The sequence below is a fragment of the Schistocerca serialis genome, chromosome 4, assembly GCF_023864345.2.
Source record: "Schistocerca serialis cubense isolate TAMUIC-IGC-003099 chromosome 4, iqSchSeri2.2, whole genome shotgun sequence".
Classification (NCBI taxonomy): Eukaryota; Metazoa; Arthropoda; class Insecta; order Orthoptera; family Acrididae; genus Schistocerca; species Schistocerca serialis.
The window spans coordinates 609,408,176-609,414,765 of record NC_064641.1 but is presented as its reverse complement, the minus strand read 5'-3'; the positions used below and the strand labels follow the sequence as shown (position 1 = coordinate 609,414,765).

General features: G+C 43.4%; 1 non-coding gene across 1 annotated transcript; it reads right to left on the bottom strand.

Moving 5' to 3' along the window:
• Window positions 1–344: 344 nt before the first annotated feature.
• On the bottom strand, window positions 345–418 carry Trnat-ugu (transfer RNA threonine (anticodon UGU)). Its single transcript has one exon. It is a non-coding gene; the product is annotated as a tRNA-Thr (tRNA).
• Between the last annotated feature and the right edge of the window lie 6,172 nt (window positions 419–6,590).

Genomic DNA, 6,590 nt, shown 5'->3' with positions numbered 1-6,590 from the left:
TGTCGTGTCGGGATGGCAAAGAAGAGAAAAAGACTGCAGAGTCAAATACAGAAGCTGCAGTATCCTTGCGCAGTTTCACTTTGTTCCAGCTATATTACTAACAAGGAAACCGCTTGAGCTCAATCTTTAGTAAGGCTCATTTGAAAGCGTTGTATTAACAATTATGGCAGACAAGGTGCTAGCTAGTAATATATACTAAGATGGTATCTGTTCTTTCGGACATGTCCGAAAGAACAGATACCATCGGCGACCATACAGCTCGTTAGAACGAAATTACAATGAAATTAACACCCTTAGCTGCTTCCAGGCGTTGACATACGTCAACGGGGACAGATGAAAATGTGTTCCCTGACCGGGACTCGAACCCGGGATCTCCTGCTTACATGGCAGGCGCTCTATCCAGCTGAGCCACCGAGGACACAGAGGATAGCGTGACTGCAGGGATTTATCTATGGCACGCCTCCCGCGAAACCCAGATTCTCAACGTGTAGTCCCGTACTACATTCGTAGTGGCCCCGCCCATTATACTAATTACTCGCGGCGCGTTGCCGATTCCTGTAAGAGTTCGGGCACTGTTTGTGCATTCGCACATAAGAATAAGATGGTCAAGTGGCCGGTAACCCTTATGCCGTGTAAGCAGGAGATCCCAGGTTCGAGTCCCGGTCGGGGAACGCATTTTCATCTGTCCCCGTTGACGTATGTCAACGCCTGTAAGCAGCTAAGGGTGTTCATTTCATTGTAATTTCTAGCTAGTAATCACTCATAATGAGCGTCAGGGGGGCGACAGAAAAAGAGTGTTCGAAAGGTACAGAAGTCAACCTTCTATGGGATCTACGTACTATACTACAAAAAAAGGACATTGCTGACATTCAAGAAATGTTCTAGACAAAACATTAACTTGCGCCACGAACACCGAATGAAAAATGGCACGCCATAGTGTTTACAGAGGTTCGCAACGTGGAGATTGAAGCTGGACTTCTTGGGAATTACAAACCGCCCATGGCGTTCAACTAGGCATCCACTCTTACCGAATGCATATAGAATCACATTGGTGTAACGGGGTGAAGAGAGCTGATGGAATCTGATGGCATGCAGTCGAATGCTAAATGGTTTGTCGAGGAGATTATCGTGGTACTGGCTATCGTTTAAGAGGCAGCTGCAGGCAGTGCCATAACAAGTTTCATAGACAGCGTAAAAATAAACATCCAGAAGATCAGTTTGTCCAGTGGTCCCAGGCAATACAAACTGAAATGGCACTTACTTTTCACGAATGATGGTTTGCTCTAAAGAAGTATGATTTTTATACATAGACCAAGAATCAATTATTATTATTATTAGCACTCCGTCGTCAGGCCACGAGTGGCCTACCGGGACCATCCGACCGCCTTGTCATCCTCAGTGGAGGATGCGGATAGGAGGGGCGTGGGGTCAGCACACCGTCCTCCCGGTCGTTATGATGGTATTCTTGACCGAAGCCGCTACTATTCGGTCGAGTAGCTCCTCAACTGGCATCACGAGGCTGAGTGCACCTCGAAAAATAGCAACAGCGCATGGCGGCCTGGATGGTCACCCATCCAACGGCCGACCACGCCCGACAGCGCTTAACTTCGGTGATCTCACTGGAACCGGTGTATCCACTGCGGCTAGGCCGTTGCCTTAGACCGGGAATGAAGCAAAAGCAAATTATTTTGACCAGCTATTGGCCAAAATCAGTGCCCATATCATTGTAGTAGTTATCTTACGCCCACTTCCCCACTCTTGCTTGCTGTGACGTAAATATTCCCTACTGCCCTTGCAAGATCAAGCACACGAGAAAGAATCGTAGGGGGCAGAGAACGTCCTACTTGTTGCAACACAATAAATAACTTTCCCGACAATTTACCATCCAGACTATCAGTTAGCTTAATTCTAACTGAATGCGTTAAGGCGCTGGTGTTAGTTGACGTTGATATAACTGTCTTGGTATCTCTTATTTCCAGGGTTCCTTTCTTACGCATTTTCTCATCAAGACCCCATTGTTGCAAACAAATTCCTTAATCAACTACAGGATAAGTTCGTTTAGCCCATTTACGAATATCCGGGCCGATTCCGCAATTTGCTGTGCCTCGTGAAATCGACGCTTTGTTTGAAGTATCGTTATCTTACATCTTCTAGTTCTGCAGCACTGTTTGAAGTTGTGCAACCATCCACTGCTTGCTTTTATATCACTGTAATCTGTGTCGCGAGCAATTTGATGCTCATAACATAGTAGATCGCTAACATGCACATCCTGTAAATTGTATCGAGTATCCTTTTTTTTTTTTACTATGCTACGAAAGATCTTCCATGAACGTAATTACGTTTAGTACCCGCTCCTTGGACAACGATATTCCTTTAATGTGTTTCACTGGAGACGGGATTTGTGGATCCCTGACCGACAAGGATGATGAGCTTCGTGGCTCGACACCTTTTTCAGTATGACTTTTACTTGTTAAGGACGTATCATCATCATTCTACCCCTCATGAATATTGACCGCGCAGTTGAGCGTATACGACATCCCAAATGCCACTGGCTCATCTCGCAGAAACGCTACTAGTTCGTCTGCCACTTCTTTCTGACTCTGCAAAATTCCTTAGATTCCTTTCTGACGAAATATCAGTCTCGAAAACTGTCGTAGGTGTAATGCAATGTTTGCTTTGTTTATCGCTGCTGTTGCTCTGCTTTTTATCAACACTAATACCACTACCCCCCCCCTCCCCCCATGAACCATGGACCTTGCCGTTGGTGGGGAGGCTTGCGTGCCTCAGCGATACAGATAGCCGTACCGTAGGTGCAACCACAACGGAGGGGTATCTGTTGAGAGGCCAGACAAACGTGTGGTTCCTGAAGAGGGGCAGCAGCCTTTTCAGTAGTTGCAAGGGCAACAGTCTGGATGATTGACTGATCTGGCCTTGTAACAATAACCAAAACGGCCTTGCTGTGCTGGTACTGCGAACGGCTGAAAGCAAGGGGAATCTACAGCCGTAATTTTTCCCGAGGGCATGCAGCTTTACTGTATGATTACATGATGATGGCGTCCTCTTGGGTAAAATATTCCGGAGGTAAAATAGTCCCCCATTCGGATCTCCGGGCGGGGACTACTCAAGAGGATGTCGTTATCAGGAGAAAGAAAACTGGCGTTCTACGGATCGGAGCGTGGAATGTCAGATCCCTTAATCGGGCAGGTAGGTTAGAAAATTTAAAAAGGGAAATGGATAGGTTGAAGTTAGATATAGTGGGAATTAGTGAAGTTCGGTGGCAGGAGGAACAAGACTTCTGGTCAGGTGACTACAGGGTTATAAACACAAAATCAAATAGGGGTAATGCAGGAGTAGGTTTAATAATGAATAGGAAAATAGGAATGCGGGTAAGCTACTACAAAAAGCATAGTGAACGCATTATTGTGGCCAAGATAGATACGAAGCCCACGCCTACTACAGTAGTACAAGTTTATATGCCAACTAGCTCTGCAGATGACGAAGAAATTGAAGAAATGTATGATGAAATAAAAGAAATTATTCAGATTGTGAAGGGAGACGAAAATTTAATAGTCATGGGTGACTGGAATTCGATTGTAGGAAAAGGGAGAGAAGGAAACATAGTAGGTGAATATGGATTGGGGGACAGAAATGAAAGAGGAAGCCGCCTGGTCGAATTTTGCACAGAGCACAACATAATCATAACTAACACTTGGTTTAAGAATCATGAAAGAAGGTTGTATACATGGAAGAACCCTGGAGATACTAAAAGGTATCAGATAGATTATATAATGGTAAGACAGAGATTTAGGAACCAGGTTTTAAATTGTAAGACATTTCCAGGGGCAGATGTGGACTCTGACCACAATCTATTGGTTATGACCTGTAGATTAAAACTGAAGAAACTGCAAAAAGGTGGGAATTTAAGGAGATGGGACCTGGATAAACTAAAAGAACCAGAGATTGTACAGAGATTCAGGGAGAGCATAAGGGAGCAATTGACAGGAATGGGGGAAATAAATACAGTAGAAGAAGAATGGGTAGCTTTGAGGGATGAAGTAGTGAAGGCAGCAGAGGATCAAGTAGGTAAAAAGACGAGGGCTAGTAGAAATCCTTGGGTAACAGAAGAAATATTGAATTTAATTGATGAAAGGAGAAAATATAAAAATGCAGTAAGTGAAACAGGAAAAAAGGAATACAAACGTCTCAAAAATGAGATCGACAGGAAGTCCAAAATGGCTAAGCAGGGATGGATAGAGGACAAATGTAAGGATGTAGAGGCCTATCTCACTAGGGGTAAGATAGATACCGCCTACAGTAAAATTAAAGAGACCTTTGGAGATAAGAGAACGACTTGTATGAATATCAAGAGCTCAGATGGAAACCCAGTTCTAAGCAAAGAAGGGAAAGCAGAAAGGTGGAAGGAGTATATAGAGGGTCTATACAAGGGCGATGTACTTGAGGACAATATTATGGAAATGGAAGAGAATGTAGATGAAGATGAAATGGGAGATATGATACTGCGTGAAGAGTTTGACAGAGCACTGAAAGACCTGAGTCGAAACAAGGCCCCCGGAGTAGACAATATTCCATTGGAACTACTGACGGCCGTGGGAGAGCCAGTCCTGACAAAACTCTACCATCTGGTGAGCAAGATGTATGAAACAGGCGAAATACCCTCAGACTTCAAGAAGAATATAATAATTCCAATCCCAAAGAAAGCAGGTGTTGACAGATGTGAAAATTACCGAACTATCAGTTTAATAAGTCACAGCTGCAAAATACTAACACGAATTCTTTACAGACGAATGGAAAAACTAGTAGAAGCCAACCTCGGGGAAGATCAGTTTGGATTCCGTAGAAACACTGGAACACGTGAGGCAATACTGACCTTACGACTTATCTTAGAAGAAAGATTAAGGAAAGGCAAACCTACGTTTCTAGCATTTGTAGACTTAGAGAATGCTTTTTACAATGTTGACTGGAATACTCTCTTTCAAATTCTAAAGGTGGCAGGGGTAAAATACAGGGAGCGAAAGGCTATTTACAATTTGTACAGAAACCAGATGGCAGTTATAAGAGTCGACGGACATGAAAGGGAAGCAGTGGTTAGGAAGGGAGTAAGACAGGGTTGCAGCCTCTCCCCGATGTTGTTCAATCTGTATATTGAGCAAGCAGTAAAGGAAACAAAAGAAAAATTCGGAGTAGGTATTAAAATTCATGGAGAAGAAATAAAAACTTTGAGGTTCGCCGATGAGATTGTAATTCTGTCAGAGACAGCAAAGGACTTGGAAGAGCAGTTGAATGGAATGGACAGTGTCTTGAAAGGAGGATATAAGATGAACATCAACAAAAGCAAAACAAGGATTATGGAATGTAGTCTAATTAAGTCGGGTGATGCTGAGGGAATTAGATTAGGAAATGAGGCACTTAAAGTAGTAAAGGAGTTTTGCTATTTGGGGAGCAAAATAACTGATGATGGTCGAAGTAGAGAGGATATAAAATGTAGGCTGGCAATGGCAAGGAAAGCGTTTCTGAAGAAGAGAAATTTGTTAACATCCAGTATAGATTTAAGTGTCAGGAAGTCATTTCTGAAAGTATTCGTATGGAGTGTAGCCATGTATGGAAGTGAAACATGGACGATAAATAGTTTGGACAAGAAGAGAATAGAAGCTTTCGAAATGTGGTGCTACAGAAGAATGCTGAAGATTAGATGGGTAGATCACATAACTAGTGAGGAAGTATTGAATAGGATTGGGGAGAAGAGAAGTTTGTGGCACAACTTGACCAGAAGAAGGGATCGGTTGGTAGGACATGTTGTGAGGCATCAAGGGATCATCAATTTAGTATTGGAGGACTGCGTGGAGGGTAAAAATCGTGGAGGGAGACCAAGAGATGAATACACTAAGCAGATTCAGAAGGATGTAGGTTGCAGTAGGTACTGGGAGATGAAAAAGCTTGCACAGGATAGAGTAGCATGGAGAGCTGCATCAAACCAGTCTCAGGACTGAAGACCACAACAACAACAACAATACCACTACAGCACTGTTGTGACTTGCTCATTGACTAAGTTCAGCTACGCTCCATCGCCTTATACTGTGCTCACACTGGATACCTGCAGTCCACATCCCGTTGCCACTAACAGTAAATTTTGTGATTAGATCGCGGACAATATGTTGGGCGTCGAATGCCGTAAACATCATTGGCTTTTTGCGACATCGAAAATAGCGACACTCGGAAAGAACGGGACTAATGAAACTTAACTTGCATGATTATATGAACAGAGTGCCAGTAAAGAATGATTAACATTGCAGACGGATGACGTACAAATAGTACCGTGTGATATTGCCTTTTGCAAAGGGGCGAGGTTAGATAGCAGTTGCTTTGTTTAAGTTAACTGTCGCATCATGGATGCAGGCAACATTGATGATGGACAATAATCTCTTTTAAGAGCACCGTATGGTGCAGATCAGTAGAATTTCTGTGTAGCTCTGACTAAAGGTCGCGTCAAACACATCAATGACGCGAAAGCAACCGACCCGGTATACCCCGATGCAAGCATTTGAAGGTATTGTTCTAAGAATTGTTCACAC